This window comes from Pongo pygmaeus, chromosome 20 (genome assembly GCF_028885625.2).
Source record: "Pongo pygmaeus isolate AG05252 chromosome 20, NHGRI_mPonPyg2-v2.0_pri, whole genome shotgun sequence".
Taxonomy (NCBI): Eukaryota; Metazoa; Chordata; class Mammalia; order Primates; family Hominidae; genus Pongo; species Pongo pygmaeus.
The window spans coordinates 47,172,879-47,194,956 of NC_072393.2; the positions used below are offsets into that span (position 1 = coordinate 47,172,879).

Below are 22,078 nucleotides of genomic sequence, written 5' to 3' on the forward strand. Positions count from 1 at the left end.
GCTGCCTTTATTAGCACCCACATTGACCAAATGGACACTGGAATTTTTGCTCCATCTTTATATGCCTTTTTAAAAATCTCTGCCAATTCTCTCCCATTCATCCAGCTCCATAGTCCCTTGTTCCAGGAACCATGAGCAAGACTGCTTTACTGTGCTAAAGATAACAAATTCTGAGTTCTAACTTTCACTCCCCCTCTGCATAATAAATGCCTTGAGAAATTTAAATAAGCAGAATGTTCGCTTTCACTTTGTCCCATTGTTACCCTGGTTCTTCCAAGTGCTCAGCCTTCCCACCAAGCTTCTTTCAGTCATCCTGGGGTGTCCTTTGATGATGCATCCTCTGCTTTCACACGCTCTAGTGTTCCTTCACCGGGGTCTTTGTTGCTCCATGTTGGGCTCCAGGAATGTTGGAGTGATTGGACCTAACACCAGGTCATGGGGGTGACGAAGTCTGGTGGAGTCAAAGGAATGAGAAAAGACAGTTTGAGAGAGAAAGTGGGTCCAGGGAGCCATCGCAAGTGTGGAGGCTGCAAAGACTCTGAGCTCTGGAAGTGCAGATTATTTACTGGTGATCAAACAAAGAAACAGGTGGTGAGAATGTGGGGGTCAAAAGGGCGTGGTGCATTAAGCACATGATTTACAGCTGTGATGATTTAGCATATGCTCTGCACATGAGATAATGGACAGCAGGTTCTTTTAACTCAAGATATAATCAATCCTGGGAGAGCAAGGAGCAAGGAGCCAGCAAGTTTATTCCAGAGTCATGAACCCTGGATTCTATCCAAGCCATGAGGGGTTTTATGCCCTGGGCTTAGATTATGGTGCATCAGGGTAGCCTTCCACCCTTTAGCACAAACCTTGGTGTTCCAAAGGCCACAAGGGGTTTTAGACCCTGGACCCCAGACGTGTTCCAAGACTCTTACATTATGAGAGACATGCAAGCCCTGCCTCAGCTTCTCTCAACACTCAGCTTTTCCCAATGAGGTGTACACCTGGCCTGTGATATAGTTCTTAATATACAGAAGGAGAGAAGATTATATTTTTCCCAATATTGCAGGGGGTGTACACCCCCCTGTAATATTGTGTTAAATATCCAGTGTGGGTGAAGATGATATTACTCCCAATATTGCATGAGTGTACACCCTTTTGTAATATTGTTCCTAATATACAGGGGGGAAAGGATGATATTACTCCAAATATCACGAAGGGTGTACACTGCCTTGTGATATTGTTCCTAATATTCAGTGGGGGAGATGATGATATTACTTCCAATATTACAGGGGATGTACAACACTCCTGTAATATTGTTCCTAATATTAACGGGGGGATGATATTATTCCCAATATCTCAGGGGGTGTACACCCCCTACATGATATTGTTTCTAATATTCAGAAGGGGATGGGATGATATTACTCCCAATATTGCAGAAGGTGTACACCACCCACGTAATATTGTTTTTAATATCCAGAGAGGGATGGAATGATATTACTTCCAGTATCACAGAAGCTGTACACCACCCCTGTGATATCATTCCTAATATCCAGGGAAGGAGAGGATATTACTCTCAATATTGCAGAAGGCATACACCCCCCCCCCATGATATTGTTCCTAATAACCAGAAGGGGAAGGATTATTTTACTTCCAATATTGCAGGGGGTGTACACTCCCCATGTGATATTGTTCCTGATATCCAGGAAGGGAGAGGATGATATTACTCTTAAAATATATATATATATATATATATATATATATATATATATATATATATAGTTCCTAATATCCGGGGGGGTGGTGGAGAGGATGATATTACTCTCAATATCACAGGGGGTGTACACTCCCCCTGTGATATTGTTCCTAATATCCAGGAAGAGAGAGGATAATATTACTCTTAATATCGCAGTGGGTATACACCACCCCTGACATACATATATAGAGTCTTGCTCTGTGTCCCAGGATGGAGTGCAGTGGCACGATCTTGGCTCACTGCAACCTCGGTCTCCCAGGTTCAAGCAATTCTCCTGCCTCAGCCTCCCCAGTAGCTGGGATTACAGGCATATGCCGCCACGACCGGCTAATTTTTTATATTTTAGTAGAGACAGGGTTTCACCGTGTTGCCCAGGCTGGTCTTGAACTCCTGAGCTCAGGGAATCCACCCGCCTTGGCCTCCCACAGTGCTAGGATTACAGGTGTGAGCCACCGCGCCCAGCCAATATTACTCTTAATATCGCAGTGGGTGTACACCCCCTCTGTAATATTGTTCCTAATATCCACCGGGGGGAGAGGATGACATTAATCCCAATATGGCAGGGCGTGTACACCCCCCTGTAATATTGTTTTTAATATCCAGGTTGGGAGAGGAAGATATTACCTGCAATACTGCACGGAGTGTACACAACCCCTGTGATATTGTTCCTAATATATAGGGAGAAAAAGGAGGATATTACTCTCAATATCGCAGGGAATTTACACCCTCCCCTGAGATATTGCTCTTAATATGAAGGGAGAAAGAGGATATTACTCCCAATATCGCAGGGGGTGTGCAATCCCCCTGTGACGTTGTTCCTAATACCCAGGAAGGGAGAGGATAATATTACTCTTAATATCGCAGTGGGTGTACACCCCCCTGTAATATTGTTCCTAATATCCAGGGGGAGAGAGGATGATATTACTTTCAATATCAAAGGGTGTATACCCCCATTTTGACATTGTTCCTAATATCCAGGGAAGGAGAGGATAATATTACTCTCAATATCGCAAAAAGTATATCCTCCCTGGGATTTTGTCCTAATGTCCAGAGAGGATGATATTACTGCCAATATCGCAGGGGGTGTACTGTCCCCCTATGATACTGTTCCTAATATCTAGGCGGAATGCGGGTGATATTACACCCATTATCGCAGGAGGTGTACACCCTCCCTGTGATATTGTTCCTGATATTCAGGGGGTGACGAGGATGATATTACTCTCAATATCGCAGATGGTATACACCCACTGTGTGATATTGTTTCTAATATCCACGGAGGGAGAGGATGATGTTACTCTTATTTTCGCAGGAAGGGTGTACAGCCTTCCTGTGATATTGTTCCCAATATCAACGAAAAGAGAGGACGATGTTACCGCCAATATCGCAGGGGGTGTACACCTTCCTGTGATATCGTTCCTAATATCCAGAAGGAGAAATAATATTATTCCCAATGTTGCAGGAGGTGTACACACCCCCTGCGACATTGTTCCTAATATCCAGGATAAAAGAGAATAATATGGCCGGGCGCGGTGGCTCACGCCCAGCACTTTGGGAGGCTGAGGTGGGTGGATCACAAGGTCAGGAGATCAAGACCATCCTGGCTAACACGGTGAAACCCCGTCTCTACTAAAAATACAAAAAATTAGCGGGGCGTGGTGGCGGGCCCCTGCAGTCCCAGCTACTCGAGAGGCTGAGGCAGGAGAATGGCGTGAACCCGGGAGGCAGAGCTTGCAGTGAGCCGAGATCGCGCCACTGCACTCCAGCCTGGGCAAGAGTGCGAGACTCCGTCTCAAAAAAAAAAAAAAAAAAAAAAAAGGAGAATAATATTACTTCAAGGATCAAAGGGGGTGTACACCCTCCCTGTGATATTGTTTTTAATATCCAGGAAGGGAGAGGATGATATTACTCCCAACATCGCAGGGGGGTGTACATTTATTTTGTGATATTGTTCCTTATATCCGGGGATGGGGCAGAAAATAATATTACTCCCAATATCAAAGAGGGTGTACATCCCCCTGTGATATTCTTCCTAATATCCAGGGGGAGGAGAGGATGATATTAATCCCAATGTCTGAGGGGGTATATATCTCTCTTGTGATATTGTTTCTAATATCCCGGCATGAAGAGGATGATATTATGCTTAATTTCTCAGGGTGTGTACACCCCATCTGTTATATTGTTCCTAATATCCTGTGGGGGAGAGGATGATATTACTCCCAGTATCGCAGGGGGTGTACACTGCCCTTGTGATATTGTTCCTAATATCCAAGGGGGGAGACAATGATATTACTTTCAATATCTCAGAGTGTGCACATCTTTCCTGTGATATTGTTCCTAATATCCAGGAGGAAAGAAAATGATATCACTCCCAATATCGCAGCTGGTTTACAGCCCCCCCGTGATATTATTCCTAATATCCAGGGGGAAACAGAATGACATTGCTTAAAATATCGCAGGGGATGTACACTCCCACTGGGGTATTGTTCCTAATATCCAGAAAAGAAGAGGATGAAATTACTCCCAATGTCGCAGGGGGCGTACACCTCCCGGTGATATTGTTCATAATATCCAGGCTGGAAAAGGATGATACTGCTTTCAGTACCGCAGGGAGTGTACACCCACCCTGCGAGCATGTTCCTGATATTTAGAGGGGGAGAGGATGACATTACTTTCATTATTGCAGGAAGAGTACACGCCCTCTGTAATATTGTTCCTAATATCCAGTGGGGGAGAGGATGATATTACTCCCAATATCACGGGGGATGTACACCTTTTCTGGAATATTGTTTCTAATATTTAGAGGCGGAAAGGATGATATTACTCCTAATAGGGCAGGGGGTGTACACCCCCCCGTGATATTGTTCATAACACTCAGCGGAGGAGGGGATGATACTGTCTTCAATATCGCATGGAGTGTACACCCACACAGTGATATTGTTCCTAATATTCAGGGTGGGAGAGGATCATATTACTCCCAATATCACAAAAGGTGTACCCTCTTGTGATATTGTTTTTAATATCCAGGGGGAAAATGATATTACTCCCAATTTCGCAGGAGGTTAACACTACCCCTGTGATATTGTGTCTAATATCCAGTAAAAGAGAGAACAATATTACTCCCAATATCGCAGGGGGTGTACACCCTCCCTGTGCTATTGTTCCTCATATTCACAGAAGAAGAGAATTATACTATCCCAGTATCATAGGGGGTGTACACTTCTTATGTGATATTTTTTCTAGTATCCTGTGAAGGAGAGGATGATATTACTCCCACTATCTCCGGGTGTGTACACCCCCCCCGTGATATTGTTCCTAATATCCAGGAAGGGAGAGGATGATTACTATTAATATGGAAGGGGGTGTACAGCCCGCCACCGATATTGTTCGTAATATCCAGAAGGAAAGAGGATGATATTATTCCCAATATCACAGGGAGTGTTCCTCCCTGTAATATTGTTCCTTATATCCAGCAGGGGAGAGGATGATAGTACTCCTAATATCACAGAAGTTTTGAAACCCCCCTGTGATATTGTTACTAATATACAGGGCGGGAGAGGTTGATACTACGAACAATATCGCAGGGGGTGTACACCACCCCTGTGATATTGTTTTTAATATTTATGAAGGGAGAAAATGGTATTACACCCAGTATCGCAGGGGGTGTAGACCCCCCCTGTGTTATAGTTCCTAATATCCAAGGGGGAAGAGGATGATAGTACACTGAACATCGCAGGGGGTGTACACCCTTCTTCTGATATTGTTTCTCATATCCAGAAAAGGCGAGGATGATATTATGCCCAATATCGTAGGGGGTGTACACACCCCCTGTGATATTGTTCCTAATATCCAGGGAAGGAGAGGATGATATTACACCCAATATCGCAAGGGGTGTAAGCCCTCCTGTGATATTGTTATTTATATCCAGAGGGGGAGAAGATGATATTTCTCCCATTATCTGAGGGGTGTACATGCCCTCTGTGATATTGTTTCCAATATTCAGGAAATGAGGGGATGATATTACTTCCAATGTTGTAAGGGGTGTACACCACCCCTTAGATATTGTTTTTAATATCCACGGTGGGATAGGATAATATTACTTCCAATATCACAGAGGATGTACATCACCCCTGTGATATTGTTTCTAATGTCCAGCGGGGGAAAGGATGATACTACCCCCAATATCTCAGAGAATGTACACCCCTCCTGTGATATTGTTTCTAATATCCAGGGGGTAAAGAAGATATTACTCCCAATATCGCGGGGAATGTACACCACCCCCGTGATATCGTTCTTAATATCCATGGGGGAAGAAGATGATATTACTCCCAATACCGCAGGGATTGTACAACCCCCGGTGATATTGTTCCTTATAGCCAGAAGGGGAAAAATAATATTACTCTCAATATGGCTGAGGGTGTACACCCACTGTGATATTTTTCCTAATATACAGGGAAGGCGAGAATGATATTACTCACAATTTCGCAGGGGGTGTACACACTCCTTGTAATATTGTTCCTAATATTCAAGAGGGAGAGGATATTACTTCTAATATCGCAGAAAATGTACAAACCCCCTGTGATATTATTCCTTATATCCGGGGGGGGAGCATGATATTACTTGCAAAATCGCAGGCGGTGTACACCACCCCTGTGATATTGTTCCTAATATTAATAAAGTGAGAGGATGATATTACTCCCAATATCGCAGGAAGTGTACACCACCCCTCTGATATTGTTTCTAATATCTATGTAGGGAAAGGATGATATTATTCTTAATATTGCAGGGAGTGTACACCCTCCCTGTGATATTGTTCCTAATATTATTGGGGAAGAGGATGATATTACACCCAATATCGCAGAAGGTGTACACCCTTCCTTTGATATTGTTTCTAATATCCGGGGGGGAGAGCACGATATTACCCGCAATATCACAGGGAATGTACACCCCCCTGTGATACTGTCCCTAATATCCAGAGGGGGAGAAAATGATACTGCACCCCAAAATGAAGGGAATGTACACCCCCATGTGACATTGTTCCTATATCCAGAAAGAAAGAGGGTGATCTTACACCCGTTATCGAAGGGAGTGCACACCCGCACTGCGATATTGTTTCTAATATTCAGGGGGTGAGAGGATGATATTACTCCCAATATTGCAGGAAGTGTCCACTCCCCTGTGATATTGTTCCTAATATCCAGCGGTGGAGAAAATGATATTATGCCCTATATTGAAGGTGGCATACAGTCCTCCTTTGAAACTGTTTTTAACATGCAGGGAGGGAAAAGCATATATTACTCTCAATATGGAAAAGGGTGTACACACCGCTGTGATCTTGTTCCTAATATCCAAAAAAGAAGAGTATGATATTAATCCCAATATCGCAGAAAGTATACACCCCCATGTGATATTGTTCATAATATCCAGAAGGGGCGATGATATTACTTAATACATCTTAAAGATCCTGGGTGTTCACCCCCCGCAGCAGAGGGGGGTGATATTACTCCCCATATCGCGGGGGGTGTTCACCGCCCTGTGATATGGTTCGTAATATTTAGGATATTACAAATATCCTGGGCTAAGTAATATCCTTGATATTAGGAACCATATTATAAGGAGGGTGGACACCTTTTTCGATATGGGGAGTAATATTATGCTCTCCCCCCCAAATATTATGAACAATTTCACAAGGGGGGTGTGCACATCCTGTGACAATGGGATTAATATCATCCTCTTTAAAAAAATATTAGCATCGATATCACGGAGGGGTGTACACGCTCTGCAATATTGGGAGTAATATTATTTTCTTTTTTCCTGGATATTCACAAGAATGTCACAGAGATGGTGTACAATTCCTGTGATATTGGGAGTAATGTCTTCTCTCCCCCTAGATATCCCCCTAGATATCAAACGGTGGGTGTACACACTCTGCGAAATTGGGAGTAATGTCATCCTCTTTCCCCCGGATAGTAAAAACAATATTAAGGGGGTGTGCAGACTTTCTGCGATATTGGGAGTAATATCATCCTATCCCGCCCCGGATATTAGGATCAATATTACAGAGGGTGTACACCCTCTGCGATATAGGGAGTAATATCATCCTTTCCCCCCTGAATATCAAAATCAATATCACAGAGGAGTATACACCTCCTGCGATATTGGGAGTAATATCATCCTCTCCCCACCCTGTACATTAGAAACAATATCACAAGGGGTGTGTACACCTCCTGTGATATTGGGAGTAATATCACCCTTATTATCTTTGGATATTAGGAACAATATCACCGTGGGGGTGGGCACCTTCTGCGATATTGGTAGTAATATTATTCTCTCCCTCCCTGGATACTAGGACCAATATCACAGAAGGGGTTTACACCTTTTCTGATATTGGGAGCAATATTATCATCTTCTTTTCTGGATATTAAAAACAATATCAAAAGTCGGTGTACAGCCCCTGTGATATTGGGATTAATATCATCCTTTTTCCCCATAAATATTAAAATTAATATAATTTTCCTCCCCCCTGGCTATTAGGCACAATATCACAAGGGTGTGTACACCCCCTTCGATATTAAGCATAATATCATCCTCTCGCCCCCTGTTTATTAGAAACAATGTCACGGGGGGGTGTACATCCCCTGCAATATTGGGAGTAATATCATCCCTACCTCCCTGGATATTAGAAACAATATCACAAGGGAGTTGTAAGCTTCCTGCGATGTTGGGAGTAATATCATCCTCTACCCCTCTGGATATTAAAAACAATATCACATGTAGTGGTACACCCCTGTGATATTGGGAGAAATATTATCTTCTCTTCCCCGGATGTTATGAACAATATCACAAGGGGGTTTACATTCCCTATGATAGTGGGAGTAGTATCATCTTTACCTCCCCTGGAAATTAGGGACAATATCACGGTGGGGTGTACCCCCCTGCGATATTGGGAGCAATATCATCTCCCACCCCTGTATATTAGGAACAATATCACAGGGTGTGCGTGCACTCGCTTTGATATTGGGAGTAATATTATCCTCTCCCCCTCTGGATATTAGGAACAATATCACAGGCAAAGTGTACACCTTCTGTGATATAGGGAGTAAAATCATTTTCTCCCCCACTGGATGTTAGAAACAATATCACAGGGAAGGTTTACAGCCCCTGCCATATTAGGAATAATATCCTCTCCCCTCATGGATATTAGGAGCAATATCACAGGGCAGTGTACACCCCTTGCGATATTGAAAGTAGTGTCATCCTTCCCTATTCTGGATATTAGGAACAATATCACAGGGGTTGTGTACACGCCCTGTGATATTGGGAGTAATATCATTCTCTCCCCCACTGGATATTAAAAACAACATCACAGGGGGTTGTACACCCCCTGTGATATTGGAAGAAATATTATCTTTTCTCCCCGTGTATATCAGAAGCAATATCACAGGGGGGTGTACACGCTCTGTGATATCGGGAGTTACACTGTCCTCTTTCCCCATACATATTAGGGACAATATCAATACGTGGGTGTACATCACCTGTGATATTGTTCTTAATATCATCCTCTGCCCCCCTATATAATAAAAACAATATCACAGGAAAGTGTACATTTCCTTTGATATTGGGAGTGATATCATCCTCTTTCCCCTTAGATATTAGAAACAATACCACACGAGGGGTGAACACCCCCTGTGATATAGGGAGTAATATCATCCTCTACCCCCCTGAATATAAAGAACAATAGAACAGAGGGGGCTTACACACTCTGTGATATTGACGGTAATATTATTCTCTGCCCCCAGATATTAGGAACAATATCACAAAAGGGGTGTACACCCCCTGTGATATTGGGAGTAACATTCTCTCCTTCCCTGGATATTACAAACAATATCACAGGGGAATGTACACCCTCCCCTGTGTACAGGGTAGTAATATAATTATCTCCCCCACTAGATATTAGAAACAATATCATCACTGTGATATTGGGAGTAATACTATTTCTCCCAGCCTGAGTATTAGAAACAGTATCAGAGGGGGAGTGTACACTCCCTGCAATATTGGGAATAAAACCATCCTCTCCCCACTTGGATATTAGAAACAATATCACAGGGAAGGTATACATCCCCTTAGATATTGGGGGTAATATCATTCTCTTTTTCTCCTGGGTATTAGGAGCAATATCACAGGGGTGGTGTACACCCTGCAATATTGGGGATAATATAATCCTCTTCCCTTTTGGATATTAGGAACAATATCACAGGGAAAGTGTACACCTTCTGTGACATTAGGAGTAATATCATACTCTTCCCTCGATATTAGCAACAACGCCACAGGTTTACATCCCCTGTGATATTGGGAGTCATATCATCTTCTTTTCCCCTAGATATTAGAAGCAATATCACAAAGGGAGTATTCATTCCCTGCTATACTGGGAAGAATATCAACCTCTTTTTTTCTCCTGGATATTAGGAAAAATATCCCAGAGGGAGAGTACCCCTTCTGCTATATTGAGAGTAATATCACCCTCATTTCCCCTGGATATTAGAAACAATATAAAAGGTGGGTTGTGCACTTCCTGTGATATTGGGAGTGATATCATCCTCTTCGTTTTTGGATATTAGAAACAATATAAAGGGGGGTGTACACTTCCTGTGATATTGGGAGTGATATCATCCTCTTCCTTTTTGGATATCAGGAACAATATCATGGGGGGGTACACCCTTTGTGATATGGGAAGTAATATTATCCTCTCCCCCCTGGATATTAGGAACAATATCAAAGAGGGCGTATACACCCCCTGTGATATTGGGAGTAATATTATCTTCTCCCCTCCTAAATATTAGGAACAATATCACAGGGCGGGGTTTACAACACTTGTGATATTGGGAGTAATATCCTCTCCTCCCCTGGATATTAGGAACAATATCACAGGGATGTGCACACCCCCTGCAATATTGACAGTAACATCATTCTCTCCCTTACTGGATATTAGGAACAACATCACAAGTGGGGTTCACAGCCCCTGTGATATTGGGAGTAATATAATCTTCTTTCTTTCTGGATATTAGGAACAATGTCTATTGGGGGAACCAGCCCCCAATATTTCAATGTAGGTTCTTTTCTATTTTCCCTAAGTGTCAGCTGGTCTGATAAATAAAGAGAAAGCGTACAAAAGAGAGAAATTTTGCAGCTGGGCCTCCGAGGGTGACATCACATATCGGCAGGTTCTGTGATGCCCACCTGAGCGGCAAAACCAGCAAGTTTTTATTAGGGATTTCAAAAGGGGAGGGGGTATGAATAGGGAGTGGGTCACAGAGATCCCATGCTTCAAATGGTGATAAAAGATCACAAGGGCAGAAGGGCCAAGCAAGGTCACAAGGCCAGGGCAAAATTAGAATTACTAATGAGGTTCCATGTCCCACTGTGCACGCATTGTCATTGATAAACATCTTAACAGGAAAAAGGGTTCAAAAGCAGAGAACTGGTCTGACCAGAATTCGACAGGCTGGAATTTCCTAATCCTAGCAAGCCTGAGGGCACTGCAGGAGACCAGGGTGTATTTCATCCCTTATCTTCAACCACATAAGGCAGGCACCCCCAGAGCAGCCATCCATAGGCCTCCCCTGGGAATGCATTCCCTTCCCAGGGTTATTCCTTACTGGGAAAAGAATTCAGTGATATTTCTCCTACTCGTTTTCTGCAATAAGAAAAATATGACTCTGTTCTGCCTGGCCCCACAGCCAGTCAGACCTTATGGTTATCTCCCTTGTTCCCTGAACATCACTGTTATCCTGTTCTTTTTCAGGATGCCCAGATTTCATATTGTTCACACACACGTTTTACAAACAATTTGTGGAGTTAAAGCAATCATCGCAGTCCTCAGCTTATGAAGATGACGGGATTAAGAGATTAAAGTAAAGACAGCCATAGGAAATTATAAGAGTATTGATTGGGGATGTGATAAATGTCCATGAAATCTTCACAATTTATGTTCAGAGATTGCAGTAAAGGCAGGCATAAGAAATTATAAAAGTATTAATTTGGGGAACTAATAAATGTCCATGAAATCTTCACAATTTATGTTCTTCTGCCACGGCTTCAGCAGGTCCCTCCATTTGGAGGTCCCTGACTTCCCAAAACAAATGTCATGGTGGGGATGTAAGCACCCTGCAATACTGGGAGTAATATTATCCTCCCCTGGATATTAGGAACAATACCCCAGTGGGGTGTACATCTTCTGTGATATTGGGAGTAATATCATCTTCTTGCCTTCTGGATATTAGACACCCCCCATGATATTGGGAGTAACATCCTTTCCTTCCCTGGATATTAGAAACAATATCTCAGGGGGGTATACACATCCTGCGATATTGGAAGTAATATCATCCTCTTTCCCCCTGTATATTAGGGACAATATTACAGGCTTGTGTGCACACTCTGAGATATTGGGAGTAATGTCATTTTCTCCCCCCATGGACATTAGGAACAGTATCACAGTGGGGGTGTACACCCCATGTGGTATTGGGAGTAATATCATTTTCCCCCTTGGATATTAGAAAATATATTATAGGATGTGTGTACAGACCCTCCGATATTGGGAGTAATGTCTTCCTCTCCCCTTCTGGATATTAGGAACAATATCACAGGGGCTGTGTACACCCCTCGTGATATTGACAGTAATATCATTGAATTTCCCTTTGGATATTAGGAACAATATTACAAGGGAGGTGTACAACCCCTTTGATATTGAAAATCATATCATTCTCTTCCCCCCTGGATATTAGGAAAAATATCACAGGGTGGTGTGTACACTTCCTGCGATATTGGGATTAATATTTTCTTCTTCCCCCTGGATATTAGGAACAGTATCACAAAGGGGGTGTACATTCCCTGCAATATTGGTAGTAATATCCTCTCATCCCCTGGATATTAGGAACAATATCACAGAGGAAGGGTACACACCCTACATTAAAAGTCATATCATTCTTTGTGCATTTTCTGCCATATTGGGAGTAATATCATCCTCTTCTCTTCTGGATATTAGGAACAATATCACAGGGGGCTGTATTTCCCCTTCGATATTACCAGTAATATTATTCTCTCCCTTCCTGGATAGTAGGAACAATATCACAGATGGGGTAAACACCCCTGCCTTATTGAAAGTAATATAATCCTCTTCCCTTATAAATATTAGGAACAATATCATAGGGGTGTGTACACCCCCTGCATTATTGAGAATAATATAATCTTCTTCCCTGGATATTAGCAACAATATCACAGGAAAGGTGTACACCCTCTGCGAAATTGGGAGTAATATTATCCTCTTCCCCCCTAGATATTAGAAACAATATCACAGGGAAGGTGTACACTTTCTGTGATTTTGGGAGCAATATCATCCTTTGGATATTAGGGAAAATATCAGAAGAGGAATGTACACCCTCTGCAATATTGAAAGTAATATATTATTTCCCCCTGGATATTAGGAACAATATCACAGGTGGGATGTACACCTGTGGTATTGGGAGTAATATCATTCTCTTTTCATGTAAAGAGCAATATCACGGGGGAGGGTTGACACCATCTGTGTTATTGGGAGTAATATCATCCTTTTCTTTCCTGGATATTAAGAACAATATCACAGAGGGGGTGTACACATCCTGCGATGTTGGGAGTTATGTCATTCTCTCCGCCCCTAAATATTAGGAACAATGTAACAGGAAAGGTGTACTCTCCCTGCGATATTGGGAGTATTATCATCCTCTCTTACCCTGGATACTAAAAGTTATATCACAGTGGGTTGTACACTCCCTGTTATATTGAGAGTAATATGATCCTCTTCCCACCTGGATATTAGGAACAATATCACAAAGGGGGTGTGCATGTTGTGCGATATTGGGAGTAATATTATCCTCTCACCCCCTGGATATTAGATACAATGTGACAGGGGGCGTGAACACACCCTATGACATTAAGAGTAATATTATTCTTTCCTGTTCTGGATATTAGGAGCAATATCACAAGAGGGGTGTACACCCCTGTGATATTGGGAGTAATATTTTCTCCCCTCCTGTGTATTAGGAATGATATCACAGTGAGGTTGTACACCCCCTGAGATATTGGGAGTAATTTCATCCTCTTCTCTTCTGGATATTTAAAACAGTATCACAAGGGGCTGTATCCCTCCTTTGATATTAAAAGTAATATCATTCTTTCCCTTCCTGGACAGTAGAAACAATATCACGGGGGGGGTACACCAACTGCAATATTGGGAGTAATATCATCCTCTTTTCTTCTGGATATTAAGAACAATATTACAGGGCGGTGTACACCACCTGCAATATTGAGAGTAATATTACTTTCTTCCTTCCTGGATATTAGCAACAATATCACAGGGAAGGTGTACACCCCCTGTGATATCAGGAGTAATATTATCCTCTTCTTTCCTGGATATTAGGAACAATATCACAGGAAATGTGTACATTTCCTGTGATATTGGGAGTAATATCATCTTCTTTCCTCTTGGATATTAGGAACAATATCACAAGAGAAATGTACATCCTCTGAGATATTGAAAGTAATAAAATCTTCTTTCCCCTGGATATTAGGAACAATATCACGGGGAGGGGTGTACACCCCCTGTGAGATTAATATTATCCTCTCCTTTCCTGGATATTAAGAACCATATAACAGAAGGAGTGTACACACCCTGCGATATTAAGAGTAATGTCATCCTCTCCTGCCCTAAATTTTAAAAACAATGTAACAGAAAGAGTGTATTCCCCCTGCGGTATTGGGAGTATCATTATCCTCTCCTGCCCTGCATACTAGAAGCTATATCACAGGGGGTTGTACACCCCCTGTGATATCGGAAGTAATATCATCCTCTCCTCACCTGGATATTAGAAACAATATCACAGGGGTTGGTACAACCCCTGTGGTATTTGGAGTAACATCATCCTCTCCCCCTTGAATATTAGAAGCAATATTACAGGGTGGCTGTACACCCCCACAATATTGACAGTAATATTATCCTCTCCCCTGCCTGGATATTAGGAACAATATCACAAGGGGGGTGTGCACTCCCTGAGATATTGGGAGTAATATCAACCTCTCTTTTCCCTGGATACTAGGAAAAATATAACAGAGGGAGTGTACACCTCTTGTGTTATGGATAATAATATTACCCTTATTCCTTCTGGATATTAGAAGCAATATCAAAGGGGGGCGTACACTTCCTGTGATATTGGGAGTAATATCATCGTCTCCCTTCCTATTAGGAACAATATCAAGGTGGGGGTATATACACCCTTTGCGATATTGGAAGTAATATCATTCTCTCCCCCCTTGATATTAGAAAGAATATCAAAGGGGGCATGTACATTCCAGGCGATATTGGGAGTAATATCATTTTCTCTTCCCTGGATATTAGAAACAATATCACAGTGGGGTGTACAGCTCCTTCAATATTATAAGTAATATCATCCTCTTTCCCCCTGGATATTGGGTACAATATCACAGAGATGGTGTACACCCTCTATGATATTGAAAGTAATATTATCTTCTGCTCCACTGGATATTAGAAACAATACCACAGGGGGTGTGTACATGCCAGCGATATTGGGAGTAATATTATCCTCTCCCTGCCTGGATATTAAAACCAATATTACAGGGGGGTGTACACATCCTGCAGTATTGGGAGTAACAGTATCCTCTCCCCACCTAGATATTAGGAAAAATATCACAGGGGACGAGTACACCTGCTACGATATTGAGAGTAATATCATTCTCTCCCCTTTGAGATATTAGGAACAATATCACAAGGGGGGTGTACACCCCTTGCGATATTGGGAGTAACACCATCCCATCCCTCTTGTATATTAGGAACAATATTACAGGGAGGTGTACACACTCTGCGATATTGGGAGTAATACCATCATCCCCCCCAGAATATTAGGAACAATATCAAGGGAGGGTGTACACACCCTGCAAATTGGGAGTAATGTCATCCTCTCTCTCCCTGAATATTAAGAACAATATTGGTGTGTGTGTACCCACCCCGCAATATTGGAAATAATATCATTCTTTCTGCCTCTGGATATTAAAACAATATCAAAGGAGGGGTGTATACCCCCTGCGATATTAGGAGTAATATCGGTCTGTCCCACATTGGATATTAGGAATAATATCACAGTGAGGGGTGTACACCCCCTGTGATATTGGGATTAATATCATTCTCTTTCTTCCTAAATAAGAGGAACAATATCACGGGGGTGTGTGTACACACTTGCGATAACGGGAGTAATGTCCTCTTTCCCCCTAGATATTAGGAATAATATCACTGGAAGGTGTACAGGCCCCGCGATATTGGAAGTAGTATCATCCTTTCCCCTCCAGATATACCGAACAACATCATGGGGGTGTGTGCACTCTCTGTGATATTTGGAGGAATATCATCCTCTCCCCCCTGGATATTACAAACAGTATCACAGGGGGGTGTACACACAGTGTGTTTATGATATTGGGAGTAATATCATCTTCTCCCCTTCTGGATATTATGAACAATATCATATGGGGTTCTACACCCCTTGCGATATTGGGGGTAATATCATCCTCTTTCTCCCTAGATAATACGAACAATATCACAGTGGCTTGTATGCGCCTTTAACCAAATCACAGGGGGAGGTACACCCCCTGCTATATTGGGAGTAATATAATTTTCTCCACCCCTTGATATTACGAACAATATTACAGGGGGGTGTACACTCTCTGGGGTATTGGAAGTAATATCATCCTCTTTTTTCTGGATATTACAAACAATTTCACAGCAGGGTGTACACCCCCTGCGTATTATTATCCCCTCCCTCCCTGGATATTACAAACAATATCACAAGGGGATATACACCCCCTTCGATATAGGGAGTAATATCATACTTTACTCTTCCCCCATGGAGATTACGGACAATGTCACAGGAAAGTGTACACCCTCTGCAATATTAAGAGTAATATAATTCTCTCCACTCGTGGATATAGCGAACAATGTCACAGGGGGTTTTCTCCCCCTGCGATATTCTGGGTAATATCATCTTCTTCTCTTCTTGATATTACAAAAAAATCACAGGGTGGTGTACACCCCCTGTGATTTTGGGAGTCTTATAATTTTCTCCGCCTTGGGATATTAGGAACAATATCACAGGGAGTGTACACTCTTTGTGATATTTGAAGTAATATCATTCCCTACCCCCCTTAATATTACAAAAATATAACAGTAAGCTGTACACTTCCTGTTTTATTGGTAGTAATATCATCCTCTTCCCCTCTAGATATTACAAAGAATATCACAGCGGGGTATACACCTTCTGCAATATAGGGAGAAATATCATCCTCTCTTCCACTGAATATTACAAACAATATCGCAGGGGGTTTTGCACCTTCTGTGATATTTGGAATAATATCATCCTCTCCTCCTTTTATATTAGGAACAATATCGCAGGGGGTGTGTACACCCTTTGCGATATTGGGAGTACTATCATCCTCTTCCCCAGTGGATACTAGGAACAATATCGCCAGGGGGTGTACACGCTCTCCAATTTTGGAAGTAGTATCATCCTCTCTGGCCTTGGATATTACGAACATTGCTACAAAAGGATGTACATCCTCTGCGATATTGAAAGTAATACCATCGTGTCCCCCACTGGATATTATGAGCAATATTACAAGAGGGTGTACACACAGGGTGTTAATTATATTGGGAGTAATATTATCCTCTTCCCCCTTAATATTACGAACAATATCACAGCAGGGTGCACACCCCCTGTGATATCGCGATTAATATATTCCTCTCCTCCCTTGGATATTACAAACAATATCACAGTGTGTGTGTACACCCCATGTGATATGAGAGGTAATATAATCCTCTCCCCTTAGATATTACGAATCATATCACAGGGGAATGTACACCCCATGCAATATGGGGAGTAGTATTATCCTCTTTCTTCCTGAATATTGCAAACAATATAACAGGGGGATGTACACTCCTCGCGATATGGGAAGTAATATCATCCTCTCCTACATTGGATATTATGAACAATATCATGGGGGGTGTACACCCACTGTGATATGGGGAGTAGTGTCATCCTCTCCACCTTTGGATATTACGAACAATATCACAGAAGGGTGTACACCCCCCTGCGATATTGGGAGTAATATCATCCTCTTTTCACCTGGATATTACGGACAATATCACAGGGGGGTGTGCACCCTCTGCAACATGGGGAGTAATATCATTTTCTCCCCCCTGGATATTACAAAAATTATCACAGGGGGGTATACACCCCCTGTGATGTGAGAAGTAGTATCATCTTCTGCTTCCTTGAATATTGGGAACAATGTCATAGAGGGGTATACACCCCCTGCGATATGAGGAGTAATATCCTTTCCCCCTTGGATATTGTGAACAATATCACAGCGGGTGTACACACAGGTTGTTTACCATATTGGGAGTAATATCATCATCCCCCTCGATATTATAAAGAATATCACAGGGGGTTGTACACTGCCGGCAATATTGGGAGTAGTATCATCCCCTCCCCCTCTGGATATTATGAACAGTATCACTGGGGAGTATACCCCCCCGAGATATTGAAGATAATATCATTCTCTTCCCGTTTGGATATCACAAACCATATCACAGAGAGGTGTACACCTCCCGCGATATGGGGAGTAATATTACCCTCTCCTTCCCCGGATATTACGAACCATATCAGAAGGTGGAGTACACGTCCGGTGATATGGAGAGTAATATCACCCTCTCTCATCTTGAATATTACGAACCATATAAAAACCCCTGCGATACGGGGAGTAATATTATCACAGGGGGGTGTACATGTCCTGCGATATTGGAAGTAGTTCATTCTTTCCCACCTGGATATTATGAACAGTATCACAGGGGTGTGTACACTCTGCGATATTGGGAGTAATGTCATTCTCTACCCCCCTGGATATTATAAACAATACCACAGGGAGGTGTACACACAGGATGTTTACGTTATTTTGAGTAATATCATCCTCTCCACCCCTGGGTATTAACGAACAATATCACAGGGAGGTGTACGCCACCTGCAATATTGGCAGTTACATCATCCTTTTTCCACCTGGATATTATGAAAAATATCACGGGGGGCTCGGAAGTGAGGAGCGCCTCTGCCCCGCCGCCCCACCATCTGGGAAGTGAGGAGTGTCTCTGCCCAGAGTCCAACTGTCTGGGAAGTGAGGAGCACCTCTGCCCCTCCGCCCCACTTTCAGGGAAGTGAGGGGCTCCTCAGCTCGGGGGCCACACCGTCTGGGAAGTGAGGAGCGCCTCTAGCCTGCCGCCCCACAGTGTGGGAAGTGAGGAGCGCCTCTGCCGGGCCGCCCTACTCTCTGGGAAGTGAGGATCGCCTCTGCCTGGCTGCCTCACCATCTGGGAAGTGCGGAGAGCCTCTGGCTTGCCGCAGCTCCCTTTGGGAAGTGAGGAGCCCCTCTGCCCGGCCCCGAACAGTCTGGGCAGTGAGGAGCACCTCTGCCTGGCCGCCCCTTGTTCTGGGAAGTGAGAAGCGCCTCTGCCCGGCCGCCGCTCCGTCTGGGAAGTGAGGAGCACCTCTGCCCGGGCACCCCGCCCTCTGGGCAGTGAAGATCACCTCTGCCCGGCCCCTGCACCATCTGGGAAGTGAGGAGCACCTCTGCCCAGCCCCGGAACCGTCTGGGCAGTGAGGAGCATCTCTGGCTGGCCGCCCCTTAGTCTGGGAAGTGAGAAGTGCCTCTGCCGGGCCGCCACTCTCTCTGGGCAGTGAGGAGAACCTCTGTCCGGCCCCTGCACCATCTGGAAGTGAGAAGGCCTCTGCCTGACCGCCCCGCCCTCTAGGAAGTGAGGAGCTCCTCTGCCCCCACTGCCTTGCCTGGGAAGTGAGGAGCGCCTCTGTCCAGCCCACTCACCGTCTGGGAAGTGAGGAGCGCCTCGGCCTGGCGGCTTGGCGGCCTGGTGGCTGAGAAATGAGGAGCGCCTTTGCCTCTGCCCCACTGGGAAATGAGGAGTGCCTCTGCCTGGCCACCCCACCATCTGGGAAGTGAGGAGCGCCTCTGACCGCCTGCCCCTTAGTCGTGGAAGTGAGGGACTCGGCTGCCCGGCCGCTGCACCCTGGGAAGTCAGGAGCGCCTCTGTCTGGCCCTTGCACCTTCTGGGAAGTGAGGAGAGCCTCTGCCCAGCACGACTCCGTCTGAGAAGTGCGGAGTGCCTCTGCCCGGCCGCCCTGCCTTCTGGGAAGTGAGGAGCACCTCTGCCCAGGCACCCCACCGTCTGGGAAGTGAGGAGCGCCTCTGCCCGGCCACTGTGCAACCCTCCAATTGTGAAGTGGCAGCTTTGTGTTTGATCTTTCTGCCCTTCCCGAGTTTGCATTTTTGACGTTAAAGTTTACTTTTTAAAAATTTTTATTTATTTATTTATTTTTGAGACGGAACCTCGCTCTGTCGCCCAGGCTGTAGTGCAGTGGCGCGATCTCGGCTCATTGCAAGCTCCACCTCCCGGGTTCATGCCATTCTCCTGCCTCAGCCTCCCGAGTAGCTGGGACTACAGGTGCCCGCCACCACGCCCAGCTAATTTTTTGTATTTTTAGTAGAGACGGGGGTTTCACCGTGTTAGCCAGGGTGGTCTCGATCTCCTGACCTCGTGATCCACCCGCCTCGGCCTCCCAAAGTGTTGGGATTACAGGCATGAGCCACCACGCCCGGCCTAAACTTTACTGTTAAATTAAAAAAAAATTATCCTCTCCCTTTCTGGATATTACAAACAATATCACAAGAAGCTACACCCCTTGTGATATTGTAAGGAATAGCATCCTCTCCCCACCTTGATATGACAAACAATATCATATGTGGCTATACACCCCCTGCGATATTGGAAGTAATATCATCCTCTCCCCTCCTGGATATTATGGACAATATCACAAAAGGGTGTGCACCTTCTGCGATATTGTGAGTAATTTCATTCTCTATCCCCCTGGATATTATGAACCATATCATACGGGGGTGTACACTTCCCGTGATATGGGGAGTAATGGCAACCTCTCCCCTTCTGGATATTACGAACCATACTACAAGGCGGTGTACACCCTCCGCAATATGAGGGGTAATAGCATTCTCTCCCGTCGTGGATATTACAAACTATACCACAAAGGGGTGTACACCCCCTGCGATATGGGGATAATTACACCTTCTCTCCCTCCTTGATTTTACAATCCATACTACAATGGGGTGTACACTCCCCGCAATATGGGGAGTAATAGCACCTTCTCCCCTGCTGGATATTACGAATCACAGGGGGGTGTACACCCCCCTCTATATGGGGAGTCATAGTGTAGCAGGAGGAGCCGCGGACAAAACCCCACAGACACCGAGGTAGTGAAGGAAGTGGCTTTTAATCAGCTGGAAACATCGGCAGACTAGCGTCTCAAAATCCGAGCTTGTTGAGTGCACAATTTCTGTCCTTTTTAAGGGCTCACAACACTAAAGATTTTACATGAAAGGGCCTTGATTGATTGAGCAGTCTAGTGGGTATGTGACAGGGGCTGCATGCACCGGTAATTAGAGTGAAACAGAACAAAACAAGAAATTTCACAATGTCCTTCCATTCGATGTCTGGAATCTATGGATAACATCAGTTGCTAGGTCGTGGGTTGAATTTTAACTATCAGACTAAGGTCAGGCAGGCCCAGGCCTGGTTTCAGGTCTGGTTTTGGGTCTGGTGCCTGGCGCCGGGCTGCCTGCCTTTGGGTTTCGCTTCCTTATTTCTTCTTAAAACAGGTAGAGTATAAAATAATATAGAAAAATATGAGGGGTCTCTTTCTCTCTTCTTTCAATAGCACCCCCTCACCCTGGATATTACGAACCGTACCATAGGGGGGTGTACACCTCCTGAAAAATGGAGAATAATAGCACCCTCTCTTACCCTGGATATTTTGAACCATACCACAGGGACGTGCACTCCCCTCGCGATATGGGGAGTAATATCACCCTCAATTCCCTGGATATTACGAACCATACCACAGGGGAGTGTATATTTCCAGCCATATGAGGGGTAACAATACCCTCTCCGTTCCTGGAGATTACAAAACATACCACACAGGGGTGTACACACCCCGAGATATAGGGAGTAATAGCATCCTCTCTCCCCCTGGATATTAGGAACCGTACCACAGCAGGGTGTACATGCCCCGCAATGTGGGGAGTAATAGCACCCTCTCCCTCCCTGGATATTATGAACCATACCACAGTGGGGTGTACACCCCTTGCAATATGGAAAGTAATAGC

At 44.1% G+C, this 22,078-nt stretch overlaps 1 long non-coding RNA gene across 2 annotated transcripts in view; it reads right to left on the minus strand.

The window, feature by feature from the left end:
* The window catches only part of LOC129020270 (uncharacterized), a 47,097-nt gene that overhangs the window by 14,179 nt on the left and 10,840 nt on the right, over positions 1–22,078 (minus strand). For both annotated transcript variants that reach the window (XR_010125091.1, XR_008495788.2), the window contains one exon: positions 264–451. This is a non-coding gene — a long non-coding RNA (uncharacterized LOC129020270). The remainder of the gene's footprint in view (positions 1–263; positions 452–22,078) is intronic.